The 27,252-nt window shown below is 37.8% G+C and overlaps 1 long non-coding RNA gene across 2 annotated transcripts; it reads right to left on the bottom strand.

Annotated features, from left to right (window-relative positions):
- Positions 1 to 18,429: 18,429 nt before the first annotated feature.
- Positions 18,430 to 26,620, bottom strand: LOC110887429. 2 transcript variants are annotated; one of them, XR_004873284.1, is made up of 4 exons: positions 26,502 to 26,620; positions 25,920 to 25,985; positions 19,116 to 19,181; positions 18,430 to 18,515 (listed from the first exon to the last, which is right to left on the bottom strand). It is a non-coding gene; the product is annotated as an uncharacterized LOC110887429 (long non-coding RNA). The 2 variants fall into 2 exon arrangements; XR_002563300.2 differs by lacking the exons at positions 18,430 to 18,515; positions 19,116 to 19,181 and adding an exon at positions 25,175 to 25,319.
- Positions 26,621 to 27,252: the final 632 nt, after the last annotated feature.

The raw sequence follows: 27,252 nt of genomic DNA, 5'->3' as shown, positions 1-27,252 counted from the left end.
CTTTTTCTAAAAACTTAACTACGTAGTTGATCCTTCTAATGGCATTCCGTTATAAGTTTTGTTAAAAATAAAGTTGTAATCAAAACAAAGTATTTATTTGGTGTCATGACGGTACGATGATAAACTAAACCGCTCTAATGGTTTGTCTTTCTAAACAACATGCTTTATTTTTAAAACACGTTTGTTTTACATTATCATTTGTTCGGTTTCGCAACAACACGCGACGTCAAAAGAAACTAGTAATGGTAAAACATTAAATAGTTATAAATCCTTCAAATAATTATTTATCTATCTAAATAATTAGTCAAAAACTATTTATATTACACATATCCAAATTCATCGTACATATATTAAAATTTATCCTATATGTATCTTATAAATATCCTAAATATAACAAATTTATCTTATAATTTATACTACACGTATTAAAATTTAAGCTTCACCTTAAATTAGGTTTGTTTAGAAAGAATATATTTGTTTAAATGAGTTACTAATTTATTTAATTATCTAATTTTAGGAATACAATAAATTAATCAATTATGTAATTTACTCATATGCTCTTAACAGAACACTAAATACAAATATTAAATAGAGTATTTTTATTGTTTTAAACTTATGTTTATCTTTTTCTAAATATTTTTTCTTCTCATTTGAATCATATATATAGGGGAGGTTCATTTGAAAAGAATCTTTTTGAAAGAAGAAAAAAAATTAATCTAGATCATATATTTTTTTTGATCAATGGTTGGGAATTAAGATATCTTTTTTGTCCACTTTTAATTAATGTTTTAATTACTAAGGATAATATAGACGATTAGATGTAGAATACTAATAAATATTTTAAAGTGTTACTCAAGTCTTATTAGTGCCGTCATAATTTTCTCTTCACCACCATTAATGTGTTGGATACTACACTAATTTTATTAGAAGTGACAAAATTGTTTAAAAGTGTTGTGTCCTACACATATTTTATTATGAGTCGCAAAGTTATTTAAAAGGGTTGGAGTCCTACACATTCTGGACCCTACACAAAATCATTGTTTTAATAGTGTAGAAAACGTTGAATATGTAAGATCATGTGCATGATTGTTTTTATTGTGTAAGGTGCACAACTATTTTATAAGATAGACTCACTAAATGATTAGAGTTTATTAATTTGAATAACAAAAATAAATAATATACTCATTAAATAATTTGTTTAAATTACCTTTCTATCATTTATTCTTTTTATTATTAATTTATAATTTCTTTTTATTTGAACTCTTCACTAGCATCATATTGGCATATTCTTTATATGATACCATTAGCAACGTAACTAGTACTTTTTAATAAAAGATAACCATAAAAATATTATGATTTACCTACTTAATAGTGGATCAAATTTATATAATGAATAGTGGATATCTTAGATATTTTCATGTAATATATTATAATAAAAATATGAACTTATGTGACTAAAGATTACGATATATAATAGCAAAAAAGTAACATTATTTATTATTTCCTATAAATATCTAGAGAAGCCGACATAGAATATCACGAAGTATCCTACTTTTAAAAAGATGCGAACTGGTCTAACAAAACCAAACTGGATTATGTTTATCAAGTAACCAATTATTTAATTGTATTAGAAGACAACATGCAATTATTTTATTTTATTTTTTTGTTTTATATGCAAAATAACTAACAAAATAGTATAAAATATAAACGGATAAGAAAAATTAAACCCTCCTTGTTTGCCATACTAAGTAAATTTTATTATTGTGAGACTATCACAATCGTATGTTCTGTGATCTTGTTACTCCCAAGTCCCATTGGAGATCTTTTAATCCAAGTTTAACAAATTAATAAACCATTTTGTTATTAGGAAATTGGCTTGTAATAATCTGTGGCAGACGTCATTTGCCATTATTAGTCTCATTTTTGAATATTACCACTGTCAGTCCAACATTTCACCTATTTTTCCTCTATTGGTCCCCCGTTAAAGTTAAATTTTTTGAACTTAACGGAGTTAAGTTTTTTAACTTACCGGAGTTAAAAAAAATTCGAATTACAAACAGAAGTTTTAGGGTTTTTGATCAGATCGACGATACGAGTCGATTGATTTAAAATTTACCTCGAACGGTGCTACAAACGAATTAATTTTTGTTAATTGAAAGTTTAAACACTCGAATTGAAGCAGCGCTTTCGTCGTTTGAAGCACCGTTTCGAGTTAAGTTTTACATCAATCGACTTGTATCATTGTTCTGATAAACTAATTCTAAAACATTTGTTTGTAATTCAAAAAAACTTAACGAACGGGGGAACGGTGGAGGAAAAATAGGTGAAATGTTCGACTAGCTGGGGAAATATTCAAAAGTGAGACTGTCAATGGCCAATGACGTCTACTACGAATTATTACATGTCAATTTTCGAATAATAATGATATTTTAATGAGATTGATCAATAAAAAAAGCCATGTCATCACCATCGTGATTATTAATATGCAACAAATTGCAATGTTCTTTAACAATAACATTATAACGAGATTGACCAATGTTCTTTAAGTAACAAATTGCAATGCTCTTTAACAATAACATTATAAGGAGATTGACCAGTGTTCTTTAAGTAACAAATTGCAATGTTCTTTAACTAACAATAACATTATAAACAAATTGCAATGTTCTTTTGCAAGTTGCAGCTAACCAGCTTTCAATAATTGAATGGTAGCGACAATATATTGCATTAAGTTAAACATAATTCGATCTTAATAAAGATATACATGTGTTGTTTGTTTTTTTCTGAAAAGGTCTGCGCAGGCTCTTCTGTTTGCGCCGCGCAGACATTGTCACGCGCAGATTGTTTGTTTTTCCGGAAACGTTTCACTAAAAATGTCTGTGCGAGCTCTTCTTGGTGTAGACTTGGCCCAACCACTTCTAAGATCTTCTAAGATCTGCAGATGGTTAAACACCACCACCCACCACCTCCGTCCACCACTCACCATCATCCATCACCACCACCACCGTCCACCACCGTCTACTACCATCACCGTCCAACACCGTCACCACCTTTCGTACACCACCACCAGTTTATTTTACAAGTCTACATCCTTTAAACAGTCTTCTTCTTGCAGACTGCAGATGTAAAATACGTGTTGATTTCTATACCTAGTGCATGTATGGTACCGCTGTGTAGCGAACCGTATCGATACCGATCAAATGCCTACGCAATGTTAAAAAAAATAGACAAACATAGACGGGGAATTAGATTTTTTTAAAAATTAATGGACAAAAATTATTATTGTACCGTTACCGTCACGAACAGTATCGATATTGATCCAATGCTTGGAATGCTAAAAAAAATAAACATACACGCAGATTTTAACTTATAAAGTTAACGAATTCAAGTTATTACTAAAATATCAAATTTAATAATAAATAAAATACTATTAATAAAAATTAAAAACAAACACTTAAAATTATGAATTTATGTTTATTGCTAAAACTAAATTTAAATAACATAAAATATTTATAAATTAAAAATACTATTCATTCAAACTTTGAAATCATATGTATAATAGGGGATAGTTCATTTGAGAAGAAATTTAATGTGAGAAGAAAAAGAAGAAAGGGCATATTAGTAAAATATTATTTCATTTATAACTCATATCATTAATTTTTAAATCTTTAATTAATTAGTCAACTAATAATTAATTATTCTACATATAATCTCCAAAACCTACACATATCAAATTTTTCCTACATATACCCTACACATTACAGAATTTTATCCTACACAGTCGAAATTTATCATACACACCTCAAAATATATCCTACACAACTCGTAATTTATACTACACAACTAGTAATTTATTCTACACTTTAAATTAAGTTGTTTTTTTAATTTGAAAAAAAATATATATTTTTTGAAAATGAGTTACAAATTTAATTTAGTTAGTTATTAAAGAGGAAGAATACAAATTAATGATTTTTATAAGTTTACCAATATACCCTTATATTAAAACTAAATACAAATATTAAATGAAGTAAAATAAAGCATTCTTATTGGTTGAAACTTCTTCTTTTTTCTTCTTACAAAAAAATTTTTCTCGTTTGAACCCTTCACATGTATAATATAATGTATAATGTCAAAATAAATTACAGACTTAAAAACTAGAAAACTTTGCATATGTCATCCATATGTCGTAGAAGATGGACATGTCACATTATTCCTTCTTATCGCCATACAACAGTTAAAACCTTTATAAATTTATAATGTTGGGACTAAAATATTTTATTAATTTAGCGAGATATTATTATATCAATAAATTAATAATTTCTTAATAATTTAAAGTGGTTTTACATATGACTTTTAAATTTCTAAGGGGACTGGGGTGGTCCGTGATGGAGCATCCATTACGCGTTGTGAAGACTCGCACACCGCCGCCACCTACATCCACCACGCGTGAAAGAATCAACGCGTGGAAAGAATCATGCGTGGAAAATGGAAAATGTAACACCTCGTAAAATCATATCTAATAAAATAAAGACACGTGTCATGTAGGACAAACGTGTCAGGAACACGGATCAAATGAAAGATGTATGGTAGGATTTAAAAGGGCGACATGTTATTAAAATACCTCTGAGCGACCCAAGTTATAAATCCCAAGATCCTTAAATCATTATGATAAACATCTGATATATTAGCCGGTTGTTTCTAATAAAATAAAAATTCCATTTTATATGGAAAATTGGATTTTTAATATTACTACAACATTCGAAAATTTGATTCTTGATTAGAAGAATGGAACTTGAATAAATTCATGCCCATTATGGATTCCTGTTGATCTTCCGACACTTTCAAACCTTCCTCAAGAACCCAAACATGTAAGAGCATGCAAAGCATGCAAAGGCTGAGCAAAGGGACCCTCAACTGAAAAGAAGTGCATGAGATTCAAACTTGTAAGAAGTGCATGGTCAATACTTGGAAGTTTACAAAATTTTGGATTCTGGTAATCGGTTACGGACCGTATGGCTTTGAGCTTACGGTCCGCAAGGATCGGTTAAGGACCGCATCCGATTAGGCATACGGTCCGCAAGGGACATACCTGGGCGCATCAGACCAGGGTCGGTTACGGACCGTATCCGTATAGGCTTACGGTCCGCAAGGGGTGGATACGGACAGCAAGGCATTTTGCTTACGGTCCGTAAGCCTGTCGCTGGCAGCAGATTTTGGACAGCTGCCTGTTCAGCCAGTTCCACAACCTTACTTAGGTGGTATTCGAATTCAGGGACTTGTAACTGGTATTATAGCAACATAGGGACACCTGGGATGATCTTGCAACATATGTAGACTATTTTGGCATGATCTTGTGGCACTTTGTGCACTATATAAGAACTTCATGTTGCAACTTTGGGACTTGCTCATTTGCAATTCATTCAAGCATCTCTGGAGCTTCTCTGGACAACAATCAAGTTTCTCTTAAGTCCCTAATCATACTTAGGACCATTGTAAGTGTTCCTAATCCTCTTTAATTTAGTTTAGCTTAGTTAATTAGCTAAAAGTCAAACCATCGTAATTAAGGTTTGACTTCGAGATTAAGCAATAATTATCCAGTCAAATCTCAAATTAAAAATACCTATTAGTAGGTAATTATTTGGGTAACAAACCCTTAAAAGGGTATTCTCAGATTCCCAGTCTAACTATGTCAATTGTCGGGTCAAAGCTTACTTTAAAAAGTCAACAGAATGCTTATTTTCAAACTAATACATAATTAGCAATGTAGGATCCATGTAACCTGTTTTATCATTTATATAACTTGGTAACTAATATAAGAACATGTCTAAACATGTTCAACTTGACAATTTTCAGTTTGGGCTCGGTTTGGAACCGAAAGTCACATAATTTGACGTACGTTTTGACTTTCAGTTCTGACCCGTTTAAGCCAAGTTTAGGATTGCCTTAGAGCCTCTTTTGGACCTATTTACATGTTAGTATAACCCTCAATGGTTATACAACCTGGTTCATTAGATATCCGATTCATATGCATATTTCCGTTAATCACCTAAATGTTGACTAATATGCCCTTTCCACCTTAAAATGTGATTTTTGGAAAAGTAAAAGAGTAGACACCTTAGTTACTGATTTATAAACTTATACCTAAAATTTGATATCAGTTTGAGGTCTAGAATTAGAGTTATGCTCATTAGCGTAATTAGAAGCCTTTTTAGTAATTAAATGGCGTAATTAGCAAATAGCCTATGTAAACCCAAATTTTTATACAAAAATTTTCACCTACTGATATAAATAATATTTTAGGATTTTCAGGAATTTTTATTTATTTTTAGGCTGAGCATAACTTAGAATTCTTAGCTTATTCGGTTAATGCCGGTTTTGCCCTTTTAGGCTATAAAATGAGTTTTATAAATCCTATTGACCCCAAAATTTTTTCTACTGATTCAATATGTTAAATAAATAATTTTGAGCCTTCTGGAATATTAAAAATATCAGCTTTTTATATAAAACCCGGAAATGGCTCCAAATCGCTTTTTAAGCGTTTTTAACGGCATAGTATGTATCAAAACTAGTTTATATATATGAGGCTTGATACCTACTGATTTATTCAGTAAATTTTTATATTATAACAGTAGACAAAAGTTTTTAAACTCAGATTTCCAGTTTTGACCTTTTAGGCTTATGTGGAATTACCAAAATGCCCCTACGGTGCATAATATGGTTATAATTAATAAATTTCATATATATATATGATACCCTACTGTTATAACTTATTAAATTAAGTATATTTACTAAATAAATCAGACCTGTAACTCAGGTTACTTATCAAACTCTTTTATACCCTTTAAAATGACCAAAATGCCCTTACGGGGCATAGTGTGGGTCTAAAATTGTTTTGGGCATAATAGAAGACATCTTACTGATGTCCCAACATATTTAAGGCATATTAACTTAGGAAACTTGTATATGACTCTTATGGTTACTCGTTACGCATTTTTCGCGTTCGGATCGGCTTATGTATTACACCCTTAAATTTATACTAGAACTAATAGCTAATTTATACCAAAAGATAGTAGTTTAACATAAGTTTCAAAAAATATTACACTTCTTAGTCTTCTAAGGACTAAGGTAGAACGTACTAAGTGTGTTTAAGAATTTGTTTACAACCAAAGAACAACAATTTGTTGGTGCACTTGTGTCTGTACTTTGTCTGTATTCGGTCTGATATAAACGATGTCCTGATTTGTGTTGTAAGTTGACCAAGTCAACCATCCTCCGGTTTGACTTGGACAACATTTGAGAGATGTTCTGATCGAAGGATAGCCTCGAAGGATACACCTGATCCTTCGAGGTGATCGAAAGATATGGTTCGACCATTAGATCTCGAAGGATGATCCTTCGAGGTCCATGCTGATCTTTCGTGTAACATGTGGTCGACAGATGATCCTTCGGACCATCTGTCGAATCCTTCGAGCAGACTTGCTGAGTTGGGTATTTATACCCATGCATGTGTTGAGTGTGAGTCAGTTCTGAAGTTCTGCCATTTGCACCGAGAGATAGAGAGTCTTCATTGAGAGCATTCTGTCCAGAACTCACACACACACTTAGAGAGTTTATAGAACATTTCTGTAAACATTGAGCTTGTAACCGAACCCTCATTGCATTAATACGACTAGTGTTAATCGGTGAACTTGTGTGTTTGTTTCTCTACTTGCCACTAACTCGGTTTGCTTGCTAGCTTGGATTCCGCACTCGCTAGTAGGTTTGTATAACAAGGTTTAGGTTCGTCATCCACCGGATAGGGACCTACAAGTGGTATCAGAGCCTCGCTCTTTACCTTGTTTAAAACCGGGTTTGTTCAAGTGTTTGGTGTGTTTGAACACTTGGTTTAGCACCCGTTTTTGGTAGTTTTTCTTGCTTGTTTAAACTGAAAAACGGTTTCTAAACCTTCGGGAGTGTTCAAGGTTGGGTTGGGTAACTTGAAAAATTGTTTTTAAGTAACTTGGTATTTCCGGTCAAGTTCCGATCAAGTTTTCCGGTGACTAGTGTGAAGATAAGGTTTTCCTTTTTGGGCAATCTTTTCAAAGTTGGTGGGAAAGTACGTCTGACCATACCTTTTGCCGAAAGTTGACCTTACCAACCTGTCACCTTTTCACCAACCTTTCACATCAGATCAGATTGTGTCAGAGCTCTCGAAAGATATCTTTCGACATCGAAAGATCATCCTTCGATATCTTTCGACCAAGGAGGGCTCGAAAGATTAATATCCTTCGACCCATCCTTCGAAGTCTGAAACATATCCTTCGAGAAAGGAATCATTTCGAAAGATTAGTGTCCGAAAGATTAGGATCCTTCGTATTGGTGAATCTTTCGAGATCTGTTATTCGAAAGATAAAGAGTTAACTCGAAAGATAAGGATCTTTCAAAAGGGAATCCTTCGAGCTCTTGAATCTTTCGAAATCATTGTTCGAGAGTCAACAGTAATCTTTCGAATACTGTTGATCCTTCGAACAATAAATCGATCTTTCGACTGTGGTCAGTTTATTGCTAACAAGTTTCTGTGATTTCAGATCTTTCGACCAGGATCTTTCGGTTGTGTTATCTTTCGGATCATTCTTACTTAGCATTTATTTTGCTTATCTATCATGAATCCGAGTTGGTGGGGAAGTCCGGCTCCAGACAGTGGAAAATACATGAATACCAGTCAATCTCCATCATGGGCCGAATCTCCGGTATCTACATCCTCACAAACAAATGCCACTCCAGCTGGTCAATGGGCGTTTGTTTCAAATCAAACTCCGAGTATTCAAAGTCTTCTACTAAGCGAAAGTGAAACCGGAAGTTTGAACAGGCCTCCAAAGTTGATGCATCTTCATGAATATCCAGGATGGGTTGATCGTTTCCATACATACATTCTTGGTCAAAATACAGAGTTGTGGTTACGGTTCATTACGGAATTCGATCAAACTATCGAGGTTGCTGCTTCTTCGACAGCTACATTTGCCGATCTTCCTGATGATCAAAAGAAGACGTATGACTTAGAAAAGAAAGCATACGCTATTCTCACTCAAGCACTGAGCAAGGATATTTATCATCAGTTCGTCAGTTTCAAGACAACGAAGAAGCTGTGGGATGCATTGAAGACAAGAGGAGTAGGTAATGAAGCCACACGTCAACTAAGACGAGATCTACTGAAGAAAGAATTCGATGGCTTCACATGTATGGATAAGGAGTCCTTGGGAGATATGACAAGCCGTTTCTATCACCTGCTTACTGAGCTGACCAACTTTGAAGTCACAACGACTCCAACAGAGGTGGTAAAGAAGTTTGCCGATGCATTGCCTCCTCAATGGAACAACTTCCTGGAAATCTTGAAGTACAACGGAACGTTGAGAACTACAAATATCAACGATTTCGTGCAGCTTCTGGAGAACAAGGATCAGGAAGAAACGTTGAAGGCAAAGAGAGTTGCAGTGCCACAGAATCCAGAGATGTATTATGGCACCTCCACTTCTTCATCAGCAAAAGGCGGTTCACATGCTCCACTTCAAACGGCGTTTGTCACAAGCACGGATATGTATGGCAATCCAGTGCAAGTTCCTGTAAAGCCGCCTCCAACCACAGATCTGTATGGAAATCCAATACAACCACCTCCTCCTCCTCCTGCTCAACAATCTCAATATGCGTGTTATGGAGGAACATCATCTGCTGCAGGTCAACAATCAAAGCCAAATACAGTACAGCTTGACACTTCAAGCTTTTCTAAAATCAGTGTAGAAGTAGCTAAGGAACACATGGAGCTGCTTAACACTGTAGTGAGCGCGTACTGTGGGTTGATAGAAGGTCAGATTGGAAACATTAATCTGACACAAGAAGATTACAGGCAGATTGATAAGGAAGAGATGGACTTGATGGACATCAAGTGGGCCTTTGCGAGTGCTGTGAGAAGAGCAAAGGATTGGATGGAAAGTACTGGCAGAACCAGCTTGGAAAGTAAGCGAGACACCAAGTATGGGTTCGATAAGCAAGCTGTTAAGTGCTTCAACTGTGGTGAACGGGGCCACTTTAAACGGGAATGTACAAAGCCAGCCCAGCACGGGAATCAAAACCCCTTCAGGAACCAAGGCAACCAGCAGAACAGAAACAATGATCGTACATTGGTGCCTGTCAACAACCAAACCAACCGAGCACTTGTAGTTCAGGTGGATGAAGGTTGTGACTGGTCAATCCAGTTGGGTGGTGATGCTCCTGATGGAACAACATGTTTTGCTCAGATTGTGAAGGAGCTAGTTCACACCAGTGGTGGAGAATCTTCTGCCAGTGGTGATGAATCGTCTGAAGATGAAGACTCCTCTGGATACAGCAGGAGTGTTGATGAAGAATCATCCAACTCTGGTGATGATCATGTGGGTGAGACATCTAATGTTTCGGATGATATTGACATTGATGAACTCTTGGGGGAAGCTGTAGCAGAAACTCAAAGAAGATCTATTCTGGTGGATCAGGCTGCTTACTCTTCGTCTTCTCTCCATTCAGCCTTTATGGCTAATGTCGATGGTTCACCAAGTCAGGTATGTGTCGATGAACCCACTGCTGTTAATTGTGACGAATGTGCTAGGTTGCATGATAGATGTGCTGATCTTGAGAAAAGTATGTCTGAGTTGCAAGGCAAACATGATGCTTTACAAGCTAGTTTGTTTGACTTGCAAGACAAACATACTACTGTGAATGAGAATTTGAGTGACTTGTAAAGTAAGCATGACGCTTTGCAAGAGAAATATGATGTGACCTTTCTCCACAATCAGAAATTGACTGTGGATCTCTCAAAATGCACAGAAGCCAACATGTTTTATGAAAACCATGAAAAGGAATTTAAGTCAGTAATTGAAACATTAAAGAAAGATAAAACTGAACTGACTAAAATGGTTTCAAGAAAACAAACTGATATTAATTTGTATATATCTCGCCTTGAGAATATGCAAAAAGAGATGGCTTGTGTGAAAACCGAAAGTGATGCGATCAAACTCAAGCTAGACAGTTATTTGAGTTCTAGCTATGTGTTAGATCACATCATTGACGTTCAGAAGGAAAAGAGAGATGTCACATGCATAGGCTACAAGAAGTGTCCACCACCAGTGAGACATAATTATGATGCCACGCCTGATGAAGAGGACAGAGTTTTCTTTGAACCTTCTGTGCCTCTAGATGTTAAGGAGTTTGCTGCAGGACTCGGATACCAAAAGGAAGTATCCTCAGATTCAGATGTGTCAGCAGATACATTTGTGAGTGCTGAACAGAATCAAGATCCTCCAGTTGTGATTGAGGATGCTGATTCGTCTGATGATGAATCTGATGATACTGTCCCAGCAAAGTCTGATGCGGTAGTCAAAAATGAGGACATACCTCTTGAGAATCACATTCTATGTGATCCCCCTGTTCAACCCGCTAAGACTGTTGCAACTGAGTCCTCATCTGCAGGAGAGCCGGAGAGTGTGAATTTGCTGTACACTCTAGTTGGTGATGATAAAATTTACTCAGACAAAGATTTTCCCATTAAGAACGTTAATCAATCCTTAATCTGCAAAGTCTTTGAGAATTCGACGAGTAAGTTCTTGGGAAAGGCAGGACCTAAAGTTACAGTTACACAGTGTCCTCCTATTCCAAAGGCTGAAATTCGAAAACAATTTGGCAACAAGAAATTACCAACAGTGCCAACACAGCAAAATCACACCAAACCCAAAGGTAAAGCACCGGCTCAAACTAACAAGAAGCCGAACCAAAAGAAGAAGAAAAATGTTAACTTTGTGAAATCGACGGGAACAGACAAAATTGAAAAGTTTGAAAATCAATCTAACTTAGATTTTGTCAAGAAAGCTATTGTCGAGAAAAGAAATGAACCAAGCAGTTCTAAGCCTAGTACCTCGGGTTCACAAAGTTCAACATCATCGGCTAGACGATCACTTGATTCTTCGGGGTTTGTAGAACGAAGATCATGTTTTGAGTGTGGAACCATTGGACATATTATTCGTAATTGTCCATATCTTCATAAACAAAAGGGAAAGGTTGATGATCCCCGTGGCAAAACTGACCGTAAGCCAACTGTTTCCACAAAACAAGATCCCCGCCTTGTAAAAGAAAGGGAAAAGAAACAGAAACGCCAACAGGTCAAAAAGATTGAAAAAGCGATTAAAACCAATGTGGTTCAAAAACAATCTGTTGTTGTAAAACCAGAAAATTCTAAAACTTCAAATCATCAAGAAGTTAAAATTTTAAAGAAAAACACTGGTGAAACCAAACAGACTTGGAAACCAAAAACGGTTACTGAATCAGGGGGACCATCACAATTCACCAACCATCAAAGACAAGAAGTTATTGTCATTGATGAAAATGGAAGACCCAAGACCACAATGGCTTGGGTCCCCATCTCCAACTAATTCATTTGAGTTCATGTGCAGGGTGCTTCAGGAGGAACTATCAGTAGTCACTGGATTGTTGATAGTGGGGCATCCAGGCACATGACGGGCGACATGAAGCTTCTCTACGACGTTAAATCTATTAGAGGAGGTTATGTTGCTTTTGCTGGAGATAAAGGTGGATACATTACGGGAGAAGGAATGATATCAAACGGGATTGTCAGCTTTGACAAGATCAATTTTGTGCAACAACTTGATCACAATCTTCTTAGTGTTTCTCAAATTTGTGACAAGAAATTTTCAGTACACTTTGATGCTAATGGATGTTATGTGCTGAAACCCGGCTTCAAAATTCCTAAAGAATGGATTCTCTTGTCGGCTCCAAGGATAAATGATTTGTATGTCCTTGACATGAGCCAGGCTATTACTACGTCTGCACAAGCAACTTGTTTCGTTTCCAAAGCCACAGAAAAAGACACTATCTCTTGGCACAGACGAATGGGTCACATTCACTTACGAAAAATGAATCATTTGGTTTCAAATAAATTGGTGAATGGTGTTCCTCTCAAAAATTTCCATCTTCAAGACATCTGTGTTTCGTGCCAGAAAGGAAAGCAAACAAAGAAGAAGCACCCTACAAAGAAGATCAACACAGTGGCAGTTCCTCTTGAACGTTTGCACATGGATTTGTTCGGTCCTGTCAAGCACAAGAGTATTCGGGGTGATCAATACTGCCTCGTGGTTACTGATGATTATTCAAGATTTTCTTGGGTTGCGTTCATGGCACACAAGAGTGAAACCTTTGGTATTATCAAAAACTTAATCATTCAGATTGAGAATTTGTATAAGTTGAAGGTTAGGCGGATACGTAGCGACAATGGTACTGAATTTAAAAATCATTCCATGACGGAGTTCTGCACTTCAAAGGGTATTCTTCATGAGTTTAGTGCAGCTTATACTCCTCAACAGAATGGTGTCGCTGAACGTAAGAACCGCACATTGATCGAGACTGCTAGGACAATGTTGGTAGAGTCACAGTTGCCCATTCCATTCTGGACTGAAGCTGTGGCCTCTGCATGTTACACATTGAACAGAGTCCTTACAGTCAAAAGACACAACAAGAACTGCTTTGAGCTTCTTCAGAAACGGAAACCAGATTTGTCTTATCTAGAACCGTTTGGAGCTCCATGCACAATCATCGATCCTAATGGAAAGTTTGGGGCAAGAGCAATTGATGGATACTTTCTTGGGTATGCCACCCCTAACTTACGAGTCTGGAATCTAGAGACTAAAAGGGTCGAGGAATGGTCTGAGGTCAGAGTACAAAGGCACACCTTGCCAGTCAAAAATCCGGGTCAACCTTGGATGTTTGAGTACGATGACTTCTTCAATTCGATCAATGTTGAAGCCGTTGAAGAAAATGCTGCGGCTAGGATGTTCTTCGAGAGTGACAATGCAACAGTTTCACCGGTGGTTCGTCCAATTCTTGTGAATCAAGAACCATCTTCTTCGGTGAACAACAATACTCTCAACAATGAGGATTTTCATGATGCAAACGAATTGAACGAATCTTCAGAGGATGATGAATTTCTAGATGCAGATCAGGAAGCTCCTACAACAGCAGTTCATGGTACTTCAGAGGGTACTCCTCCAGTGGATACACATAGAGCAGCTGAGGCTACTGCATCATCCTCTTCGTCAATTCCGGGTCTTGAATTGGTTGTTGATCTTAATCTTAACAACCTGGGTATAAATGTTCCAGTTCCAGATAATCCAAAAACAAGGATTCATAATACCCATCCTCAACAAAACATCATTGGAAATGTGCAAAGTGGCGTACAAACAAGAAACATGTTGCGAAACAACAACAATGCAGGCTTGTATGCAGCTATTCGAGAATCCGGGCAACAAAACGATTGGTCCTTCGCGTGTTATGTCTCACAAGAAGAACCAAGAACGTGGAAAGAAGCCTTGAAGGATAATGCCTGGGTTGAAGCAATGCAGGAAGAACTGCAACAATTCCAGAAGCTGGGTGTCTGGAAATTAGTAGAGAAACCTGCTGGATACAAGAAGATTGGTACCCGTTGGGTTTTCAAATGCAAAAAGGATGACCGCGGAGTAGTTATCCGAAACAAAGCTCGTTTAGTCGTTCAAGGTTTTCGTCAGATTGAAGGGATCGACTACAACGAAGTCTATGCACCAGTGGCACGTCTCGAAGCAATTCGAATCTTTCTAGCCTATGCGTCCTTCAAAGGATTCAAGGTCTATCAGATGGACGTGAAAAGTGCATTTTTACATGGTGTGGTTGAAGAAGAGGTGTACGTCGAGCAGCCTCCAGGTTTTGAAGATCCTATCCATCCCGATCGGGTTTGGTTGCTCAACAAAGCTCTTTATGGTCTTCATCAAGCACCACGAGCTTGGTATGCAACCTTATCACACTATCTGCTGGAGAACGGTTTTCGTAGAGGTCTTATCGACTGTACTCTTTTCATCAAAGAACAAGATGGAGATCTTCTTCTGGTACAGGTATACGTTGATGACATTATTTTTGGTTCTACTAATGATGTCTTGTGTAGGGAATTCGAGCGCATTATGCAGGATAAATTCGAGATGAGTGCTATGGGGGAGATGACTTTCTTCTTGGGCCTACAAGTACAACAAACGGAGTCTGGGATATTCATCCATCAGACTAAATATGTTGGTGACATCTTGAGCCGGTTCCAGATGTCTGATGCAACGCCCATTGGTACCCCATTGCCAACTAATCACGGAATTACTCCAGACTTGAAGGGAGAAGCTGTTAGCCCTTCAATCTATCGCGCCATGATTGGATCTCTCATGTACCTCACAGCATCAAGGCCAGACATAATGTACCCGACGTGCCTGCTTGCCAGATATCAAGTTAACCCGAAGGCCTCACATCTTGCTGCTGTTAAAAGGATTTTTCGTTATTTGAAGGCGTACCCTGACACCGGTCTGTGGTACCCTAGGGATAATAACTTTGAATTGGTAGCTTTCAGTGATTCTGACTTTGGCGGATGCAAAATCGACGGTAAATCCACAACGGCTGGATGTCAGTTCTTAGGAAATCGCCTAGTCACATGGCAGTGCAAGAAGCAGACGTGTGTAGCTACATCAACATGCGAAGCTGAATACATTGCTGCCTCAAGTTGTTGCTCCCAAGTTCTTTGGATCCAACAACAGATGCGGGACTACGGTTTTGAATTCCTAACTACTCCTATTTACGTTGATAATTCTGCTGCTTTAGATATCACTAGAAATCCTGTGCAGCATTCAAAGACCAAACACATCGAAATCAAATATCACTTCATACGTGATTGCTTTGAGAAAAGGCTAATCGATGTTGTTAAGGTCCACACCGATGACCAACGTGCCGACTTATTTACCAAAGCTTTTGACAAATCTAGATTTGACTTCTTATTATTGGTAAACGGCATCAAGGTCAAGCAAGAGTAAAACCAACATCGGAAAATCATTTTTGTAAATATCTTTGTGTGTTTTAAATTTATCTTCGTTTGTTGATTTTAGGGGGAGTAAATCCAAAAATCTGAAAATCCAAAAACATCGAAAAATGTCAAAAACACAAAAACAATAGAAAAACAAAAATGAGTTTCCTGGCGAGCAAAAGAGAAAATGATAGTACATCAGTGGTCTATCCAAACCTCTTTAAACCTTAAATGCAAAACGATAAGCAGCTCTATATAAGATGTATCGGTAGGCTCACAATCATTTTAAAGTGTGCAGGGTGATATAAATCTTAATTGACTGAAGACCAGGTGGGAACCATTCATTGGCATATGGTCTTAGTACCGAAATTTCGTTTGATAGATTGCCGAGGTTCTGAGATATTCGGTCTTTATGCTGCTTATCATCTGGGTATCATGGTTGTATCTTTTACCGAAAAATAACGGGGACGCAAGTCTAGATCTTCCATGATACTATACGTACGTGTACATATTGCATACTGCATTCGACCTCAATAAGTGATAAACAATCACATGTCCATATCAAATAAGTGATAAAAATATCACATTTATCCGGGTGCCAAGTTCGTCTCTCTGCTGTACGGAAGTACTGACCTGTTCACGGACTTGCACCTGTGCCCTCATGCATACGAAAATCAAGTTCCTCATCAATAAGTGATTATATCACATAGGGCTTGTTTTCAAATCAAAATAAGTGAGTATCTCACAATTTATACGGTCAAACAGATGATAATCGGTATACTCACCGGTAAGATGAACTCTCGTGCATACCTTGATACGGGAATGTGTCGTGATGTGGATGAACACCGGTCGGTAAGTATAAATCATACATTAACGTATCCTCTAAACATGATTACATCTGATAAGTTGAGCTTAAGTGGACAACAATACCGATAATTGTTATAGGATGTTTATCTTAATGTTAACTAACTGAACAACAGGAGTGTTTTGACATGACCGTACACTGATATGATTCTCTTACCCTCGAAACTCGCAAAAAGAATGTGTGTATATATTTATTTACTGCTTAACTTTTATTGTTTTTCTTTTAAAACAGTTTCGTCGTTTGGTGCATATCAGCACGACATTAGCGGTGATGTCGTTTGATAACACTCAAAGGATTTTAAATTGTTGTCTTTTAATTTCAAAAACACACCTAAAATCTGTGTTTTAATTTAAACTTTATAAAAGCCAAAAAGATTTTAATTCTATTTTAATTTCGATCGTACGATGTTGGAACTCGAGTCTTCGTTGCCTGAAACCTGAACGAAAACCGAAATGACTAAATCTTCATAAACGGTCGAAATTTGCATGTTTTGAAAGTTAAAGACTTAAATTGACAAATTTATTAAACTTTCAAACTGTCGGACGGTGTTTGATTATGACATGGTCATTCGTGTGTCATTTGTTTATACTATATTCCAAGCAGTTGTTCTCTTTACGCGTTTAGATTTCTTGCATGTGCAGATTCTAAAGGCTGGGAGAACATAGTCGATGACAAGCTCTGGAATGAAGACACGACGAGAAGGCGCTCAAGTGATGAAAATGATCGAGTTGCCGCTGCCCATCATCAACACCACAAGGATCTTACTTCATAAAGTTAAAGTATTTCACGAGCATAACTCAAGGGGGAGCTTATGTTAAGGGGGAGTTTGTCAACACACTTCCTACATGATACGGGTAGTTTGTTGATACACTTTCTACTTTCAAGACGTGAAGACTTTGAAGATCCTCCGACATTGAAGACATGATAGGACATCAGAGTCTTGAAGACCTGAAGACCAAAGACCGTCGAAGTTCAAGACGAGTCTACACTTTTGGAAGAACAAGACAAAGCTTAGAGATCAAAGACAAAGCTACAGCCAAGGGGGAGTTTGTTGGTGCACTTGTGTCTGTACTTTGTCTGTATTCGGTCTGATATAAACGATGTCCTGATTTGTGTTGTAAGTTGACCAAGTCAACCATCCTCCGGTTTGACTTGGACAACATTTGAGAGATGTTCTGATCGAAGGATAGCCTCGAAGGATACACCTGATCCTTCGAGGTGATCGAAAGATATGGTTCGACCATTAGATCTCGAAGGATGATCCTTCGAGGTCCATGCTGATCTTTCGTGTAACATGTGGTCGACAGATGATCCTTCGGACCATCTGTCGAATCCTTCGAGCAGACTTGCTGAGTTGGGTATTTATACCCATGCATGTGTTGAGTGTGAGTCAGTTCTGAAGTTCTGCCATTTGCACCGAGAGATAGAGAGTCTTCATTGAGAGCATTCTGTCCAGAACTCACACACACACTTAGAGAGTTTATAGAACATTTCTGTAAACATTGAGCTTGTAACCGAACCCTCATTGCATTAATACGACTAGTGTTAATCGGTGAACTTGTGTGTTTGTTTCTCTACTTGCCACTAACTCGGTTTGCTTGCTAGCTTGGATTCCGCACTCGCTAGTAGGTTTGTATAACAAGGTTTAGGTTCGTCATCCACCGGATAGGGACCTACACAATTTAACAAGTTCAAACATAGCGGAAGCTTCGAAGTGGAGTGTTCGGTTCATCTTCAAAATCACTTGATCGCCATCCTTGTGACCCACCTAATTACCTATGATCAACCAATAAATCATTAGCTTTGATGTTTGTAAATAATAAGATATCAAGGTTTAACATCGTATTGAGAATAGCAAAAATATAAAAGTTTTCCAGGCTCCACCGTAACTTACGGTGCCACCGTAAGTTACGGTGAGTGCTGGAAATTCTTGGATCCACCGTAATACAGTAGAGAACCACCGTAAATCAAAACCCTCTACCGTAAATTACGGTGACACCGTAATTTACGGTAGCACCTGGGAATTCATGTTTTTGTTTGGTTTGAGCATTTCAACCAAAATCCCAACTCTCGGGTTTCAACATTCTGCATTATCAATGTAGTAAAAGTCTAATATTTCTAGTACATCATAATATAACCACTACATACATCAATTTATCATGTTTGGGAATGTAGATCATGTTTACTTGATTATTTGACCCGTTTGGCTTGCCTACGGAATTCCTTCCTTTATGACAACTACCAACGAGTTAAATTCATTATTCAAACAAGTATTCAATACAACAATGCCTTCGCTTCAATTCAAAATAACTAGAAACTTTGATAATCAACTACAATGATCTAATGTCACATAATGTAACGAGTCATGTTACATACCTTGGCGCACGCCCTTCAAACGAGAATCACCACCAGCTTGTCCGCTCGACGTCCCGGTATCTTGTCCTATAGAGTTCATTTACAAGACATGTTTAGAACCCTCTTAGACATCATTTCGCATAATATACCGAAACATCTTAATTAAGCGTTAAAGCTTCAAATTTCTATTTGTCAGCCTTCTTTGAGGCATTTCCACAAACATCAAGAGGGCAGAATTTCTATATTATTCATATTCATGTTTATGGATTGCTTAGTAGTTGACTTAACTTCAATTAAGCCATCATATATCATGTAAACATGACATCTTTTCTGGAACTATCTTCTAAGGTCGAATTTTACTAGAATAACCACTAAGAACCCTAGAATTCATCATCATCTTGTAAAACCCACAACCCACCTTCAAGGTGTTCATGGATTTTTTTTGAATTTGGTCATGATTTCACATGTAATTGGTTGAGTCTAACCTCTAAACACCAAATCAATTCTAAACTAACCAAATAACACTCATGCAACATCAATTTTCCAGATTTCACAACATCATGAGAAATTCAAGTTAAGGGATTTCACTAATTTTACATACCTTACAATCCTCTTGTGATGAGGATTATGATTTTAGGCTCAATTCTTGATTTTTACTTGGATTAATCCTTCAAGTTGCAAGTTTATTGAGATTCTAGGGTTTGGAATCTCTCCTGGTCGCCCCTCTCTCCCTCTGTTCGATCGATGTCCACCCAAGATAGGTGAGTTTTGGTATTTTGTTCACTAATTAGTATTCAAGTTTCAATTTTGACAAGTTCAGTCCCTTAACTACCATTTTCTCTAAGTTAAGTGTTTTAACCATATTATAAGTTTATTTCAAGACTAAATTTTTAACTAGGTTAAGTTCCTAGTTAGTAAATTCTTGTTTATTAATTTCTTTGAATTTTCTAATATGAGGGTTTATATTTTCGGGTGTTACAAGTCCACCCCCCTTAAAAGGGGTTTCGTCCTCGAAACCGAGATTACGTACCAAATAATGTAGGGTGGAGTCGCCGCATTTCTTCCTCGGACTCCCATGTAGTGTCTGACCCTTTTCTGTGCTCCCATTTGACTTTGACTTGGCTTATTATCTTGTTCCTCAAACTTTTCTCCTTACGATCTAAAATCGCAATCGGTTTTACCGCATAGTTGAGGCTGTTATCCACCTCGATGTCATCGTAGTGGATATGAGCAGTTTCGTCGGCCAAACATTTTCGAAGATGTGATACGTGGAATGTGCTATGAATTCCACTCAACTCTTCGGGTAATTCAAGTCGATAAGCCACTTTACCAACCCGTTCAGTGATTCTAAATGGCCCAATAAATCTCGGGCTTAACTTTCCTCTTTTTCTGAATCTAATGATACCCTTCCATGGGGAAACCTTTAGCATGACCATATCGCCAACCTGAAACTCAATTGGCCTATTTCTTTTATCTGCGTATGCCTTTTGCCGGTCTTGAGCCGCTTTCAAGTGTGCCCGAACTATATCAATTTTCGCATTTGTAGCTCGGATTATATCGGTTGGTGCTAGCCCCCGCGGACCCACTTCTCCCCAACATACCGGAGTCCGACACTTTCTGCCATATAATAGCTCATACGGGGCCATTTTAATGCTCACGTGATAGCTATTGTTATATGCGAATTCGACCAAGGGTAAATGGACATCCCAACTACCCCCAAAGTCAATAATGCAAGCCCGCAGCACATCACCCAATGTTTGTATTGTTCTTTCGCTCTGCCCATCCGTTTGTGGATGGTAAGCAGTGCTAAGGAACAATTCAGTCCCCATCTGTTCTTGGAATTCACGCCAGAATTTCGAAGTAAACCGAGTATCTCTATCTGACACAATGGATATCGGTACCCCATGCCTTGCTATGATTTCATTGGTGTAAACCTCCGACATTTTCTCAGACGTATAAGTCTCACGAATCGGAATAAAGTGAGCACTCTTAGTTAACCTATCCACGACTACCCAAATAGCATCATAGCCACGACTTGTTTTAGGCAGTTTGGTCAATAGGTCCATCGTAATTTGCTCCCATTTCCAAACCGGGATTTCTAACGGTTGAAGTTTACCATATGGTTTTTGGTGTTCTGCCTTGACTTGTAGGCACGTCAAACATTTCTCCACGTACTTCACCATGTCCCGCTTCATTCCGGGCCACCAATAGTTTTGCTTCAAGTCATGATACATCTTGGTCGCTCCCGGGTGAATGGAATAACGGGATTTATGAGCTTCATCAAGTAGAAGCTTTTTAACCCCACATGTGTTAGGGACCCAGATTCTATTAAAGCGAGTCTTCAGGCCGTGACTGCCTACCTCTAGGTCCTTAACTTGGCCGATAATTCTTTCCTTTTTCCAGTTTTCTGCCTTTACAGCTTCATCTTGTGCTTCTCGAACTCGTTCTAGCAAGCTTGAAGTCACAACCAGTTGCATTGATCGTACACGTATTGGGGTATAATCCGATTTGCGGCTTAGCGCATCGGCCACTACATTAGCCTTTCCTGGGTGATAACGTATTTCACAATCGTAATCCTTCACCGTTTCCAGCCACCGCCTTTGTCGCATATTTAACTCCTTCTGATCGAAGAAGTATTTCAAACTCTTGTGGTCGGTGAATATGGTGCACTTTACTCCGTACAAGTAGTGCCTCCATATTTTTAATGCAAACACTACCGCTGCCAACTCGAGATCGTGCGTAGGATATTTCTGTTCGTGTACCTTTAATTGCCTCGAGGCATATGCTATCACCTTGCCCCGTTGCATCAATACACATCCGAGTCCCGATAGTGAAGCATCCGAATAAACCTCCATGTCTTCAACTCCGTCCCGTAGTGTTAGTACCGGAGCTTGAGTTAACTTTTCTTTTAGCGTTTGAAACGCTTTCTCTTGTTCAACACCCCAGATGAATCTTTCTGTCTTTCGGGTCAGCTTGGTTAGTGGTGACGCAATCTTGGAGAAATCTTGAATAAATCTCCTATAGTATCCCGCAAGTCCCAAAAAGCTTCTAATTTCAGAAGGGTTCTTTGGGGAATTCCATTTTGACACCGCCTCGATCTTTGACGGATCCACCAGTACTCCGTCAGCACTTATAATGTGGCCAAGAAATTGTACCTCTCGTAACCAAAAGGCACATTTAGAGAATTTTGCGTATAGCTTCTCTCGTCTAAGGGCTTCTAACACTTCTTGTAGGTGATGTGCGTGTTCAGCTTCACTTTTCGAATATACCAATATATCATCGATAAACACGATGACCGACTTATCCAGCATTGGTTTGCAAACCCGGTTCATGAGGTCCATGAAAGCCGCGGGTGCGTTTGTTAGTCCGAATGACATCACAAGGAATTCGTAATGTCCGTATCTCGTGCGGAAAGCCGTCTTCGGCACATCTTCTTCTTTGACCCTTAATTGGTGATACCCCGATCTAAGGTCAATTTTGGAAAACCAGTTCGCACCTTGTAGTTGGTCGAATAAATCGTCTATCCTCGGGAGCGGGTATCGATTCTTTATCGTGAGTTTGTTTAACTCCCGATAATCGATACACATGCGCATACTCCCGTCTTTCTTTCTCACGAACAATACCGGTGCGCCCCAAGGAGACACACTCGGCCTTATGAATCCCTTGTCGAGCAGGTCTTGGATTTGGGACATCAGTTCTTGCAATTCTGACGGCGCAAGTCGATACGGGGCTTTTGCTACGGGTTTCGCGCCCGGGATCAATTCGATTCCGAACTCTACTTCCCGTTCGGGCGGTATCCCCGGTAAATCTTCCGGAAAAACATCCTCATAATCTCGTACTACCGGTACATCTCCAATCTTTCGTGATTCTTTTTCGGGTTCATTAGCGTATATCATAAATGCCTTGCATCCTTGCTTCATTAGCTTGTGAGCTTTCAACATTGAGCATACTATGGGATTACCTCCTTTTCGCCATAGATGGTTACGTGTTTCCCGCTCGGAGATGTCAATTTTATCTCTTTACGGAAGCACACGACCTTTGCATGGTGTCGAGATAGCCAATCCATCCCAACGACGACTTGAAATTCTCCCATCGACATCGGGATTAGATTTATCAAATATTCTTCATCGTCAATGCTCAGTTTGCAATTTTCACATACATCGCAAACAATAAAACTTTTATTATTACCTATCTCTACTTCTAAGGGCACATGTAATTTAGTTAGAATAAATGAAGGATGTCGAATAAATCCATATGAAACAAAGGATTTATTCGCACCCGTATCAAATAACACACGTGCAGGAATCGAGTTTACAGTAAATATACCTGAGACCACGTCAGGTTCAATCTTTGCTTCTGCGGCGGTTAGTTGAAAAGATCTTGCCTTTGCTTTAGGGGCTTCACCCTTCTGTTCCTGCCCACCCTTCTTTTCGACCAATTCCGGGCATTCAGATTTCTTATGACCCGTTCGATAACAATTGTAACAAACCGTTACCTTCTCCGGGCATGATAAGGCTATATGTCCCGTTTTTTTGCATATAGGACAAGGCTTATCCTTGTAATGACATTCGCCTCTATGGCCCTTCCCGCAAATTTTGCAACTCGGTGACCCGCCTTTCGTATCAGATTTCCTTGAGCTCTCACTTGTTCGTGCCTTTTTAGTAGGGCTGGGATTTACATCAGGTGCTCTCCGTTCACCCCTTTCGATACTCTTTTTCAGCTCTATTTCCCTCTCCCGAGCAGCATTTATAATCTCGGTAAGGGTCTCGTATTTGGAAGGGGTGATAAACTCCCTATACTCGGCACTCAACATGTTGTGATAGTAGTATATCTTTTGTTCTTCGTTTGTCACAAGATCATCACAAAACTTCATTTTATCCATAAACGTTGCCGTGATCTTGTCTATGGTCTCGTTTTTGTGCCTGAGCTGCATGAATTCTTGCTTGATTTTATTCATAACCGCTTTGGGGCTATGATGCTTCAGAAATGGCGTCTTGAATTCATCCCAAGTCATGACCTTAACAGCTTCAATACCGATCTCTCTCTTCTTGTTATCCCACCAATCTTTTGCTTGATTTCTTAGTTGACCCGTACCATAGGCTACATAGTCATTTACATCACAATGGGTTCTCTCGAATACCCCTTCGATATCACTTAGCCATCTTTGGCACACTATTGGGTCAACCTCCCCATTGTATATTGGTGGTTTACAAGCCATGAATTCCTTGTATGAAAAAGGTTTCCGTCCTCCATGTTTTTCCTTTTCAAGTTTTGAGTCGTCTTCTAATTTCTTGATTCTATCTTCTACTATTGATAGAACTGTGTTTTGAATTCTATCAATGAAGCCTGTCAGACTGTTTTCGATTGCCTTTCCAACCTCTTCGGCAATCGCCTCCCTGACTTGTTCGGTGACTCTTGGCACCGCATCATCATTACCTTTATCAGCCATCTTCGTTTCTGAAATGTTTACATAAGTTGTTAAAACATTCCATTTATAACACATGCTGTTCTTGTTTGATTCTATCAAGTTCATAACTTGATTTAGTCGTTCTTGCTTTTGATTCAATCAAGTTCACAACTTGGTTTGATCGTTCTTGCTGTTGATTCAATCAAGTTCACAACTTGATTTGATCGTTCTTGCTGTTGATTCAATCAAGTTCACAACTTGATTTGATCGTTCTTGTTGTTGATTCAATCAAGTTCACAACTTGATTCAATCGTTCTTGCTGTTGATTCTATCAAGTTCACAACTTGATTCAATCGTTCTTGCTGTTGATTCTATCAAGTTCACAACTTGATTCAATCGTTCTTGCTGTTGATTGAGCTTACTTGCTCTTTTCATGCATATTTGTTCATTTCTCATTCTTTACGTAATATAAGATTTATTAACTGAAATTAGTTCTTACCGGATGGTCGATCAAGCTTGAACCGAACACTTATTGACAACCTGAGGCTCTGATACCAAAATTATTACACCCTTAAATTTATACTAGAACTAACAGCTAATTTATACCAAAAGATAGTAGTTTAACATAAGTTTCAAAAAATATTACACTTCTTAGTCTTCTAAGGACTAAGGTAGAACGTACTAAGTGTGTTTAAGAATTTGTTTACAACCAAAGAACAACAATTTAACAAGTTCAAACATAGCGGAAGCTTCGAAGTGGAGTGTTCGGTTCATCTTCAAAATCACTTGATCGCCATCCTTGTGACCCACCTAATTACCTATGATCAACCAATAAATCATTAGCTTTGATGTTTGTAAATAATAAGATATCAAGGTTTAACATCGTATTGAGAATTGCAAAAATATAAAAGTTTTCCAGGCTCCACCGTAACTTACGGTGCCACCGTAAGTTACGGTGAGTGCTGGAAATTCTTGGATCCACCGTAATACAGTAGAGAACCACCGTAAATAAAAACCCTCTACCGTAAATTACGGTGACACCGTAATTTACGGTAGCACCTGGGAATTCATGTTTTTGTTTGGTTTGAGCATTTCAACCAAAATCCCAACTCTCGGGTTTCAACATTCTGCATTATCAATGTAGTAAAAGTCTAATATTTCTAGTACATCATAATATAACCACTACATACATCAATTTATCATGTTTGGGAATGTAGATCATGTTTACTTGATTATTTGACCCATTTGGCTTGCCTACGGAATTCCTTCCTTTATGACAACTACCAACGAGTTAAATTCGTTATTCAAACAAGTATTCAATACAACAATGCCTTCGCTTCAATTCAAAATAACTAGAAACTTTGATAATCAACTACAATGATCTAATGTCACATAATGTAACGGGTCATGTTACATACCTTGGCGCACGCCCTTCAAACGAGAATCACCACCGGCTTGTCCGCTCGACGTCCCGGTATCTTGTCCTATAGAGTTCATTTACAAGACATGTTTAGAACCCTCTTAGACATCATTTCGCATAATATACCGAAACATCTTAATTAAGCGTTAAAGCTTCAAATTTCTATTTGTCAGCCTTCTTTGAGGCATTTCCACAAACATCAAGAGGGCAGAATTTCTATATTATTCATATTCATGTTTATGGATTGCTTAGTAGTTGACTTAACTTCAATTAAGCCATCATATATCATGTAAACATGACATCTTTTCTGGAACTATCTTCTAAGGTCGAATTTTACTAGAATAACCACTAAGAACCCTAGAATTCATCATCATCTTGTAAAACCCACAACCCACCTTCAAGGTGTTCATGGATTTTTTTTTTGAATTTGGTCATGATTTCACATGTAATTGGTTGAGTCTAACCTCTAAACACCAAATCAATTCTAAACTAACCAAATAACACTCATGCAACATCAATTTTCCAGATTTCACAACATCATGAGAAATTCAAGTTAAGGGATTTCACTAATTTTACATACCTTACAATCCTCTTGTGATGAGGATTATGATTTTAGGCTCAATTCTTGATTTTTACTTGGATTAATCCTTCAAGTTGCAAGTTTATTGAGATTCTAGGGTTTGGAATCTCTCCTGGTCGCCCCTCTCTCCCTCTGTTCGATCGATGTCCACCCAAGATGGGTGAGTTTTGGTGTTTTGTTCACTAATTAGTATTCAAGTTTCAATTTTGACAAGTTCAGTCCCTTAACTACCATTTTCTCTAAGTTAAGTGTTTTAACCATATTATAAGTTTATTTCAAGACTAAATTTTTAACTAGGTTAAATTCCTAGTTAGTAAATTCTTGTTTATTAATTTCTTTGAATTTTCTAATATGAGGGTTTATATTTTCGGGTGTTACATTATGTAACTAGTTTACACATATTAGCCTAAACGAGTCAAACCATATCATTTTTATCTCAAAATCCAGAATTTGATTAAGTTACCCATATTAAACAAGCATACAAGCTTGTCGGGTCAAAACCACATTCTAGCACGGTCTTCGCATAATCACGCGTTTAAACCGTATTCTTCTTTTAAAACTAACCGGTCTAAGCTTAGGCTAAATTAAAGACCCGTTAGGATTCTAATAGGTTATTATAAACCTTCGTTCCAGAATAGGAGATCCAGTAAAAGCTATTTACACTTGCTTATTGTGACTATACTTGCTCAGGTAAATACTTTTAACTTATTTTCCCTATACGGGCTTGGGGTATGGTATATAAAATACCGCT

Source organism: Helianthus annuus, chromosome 11 (assembly GCF_002127325.2).
Source record: "Helianthus annuus cultivar XRQ/B chromosome 11, HanXRQr2.0-SUNRISE, whole genome shotgun sequence".
Taxonomy (NCBI): domain Eukaryota; kingdom Viridiplantae; phylum Streptophyta; class Magnoliopsida; order Asterales; family Asteraceae; genus Helianthus; species Helianthus annuus.
This window is presented reverse-complemented; position numbering and strand designations above follow the sequence as displayed.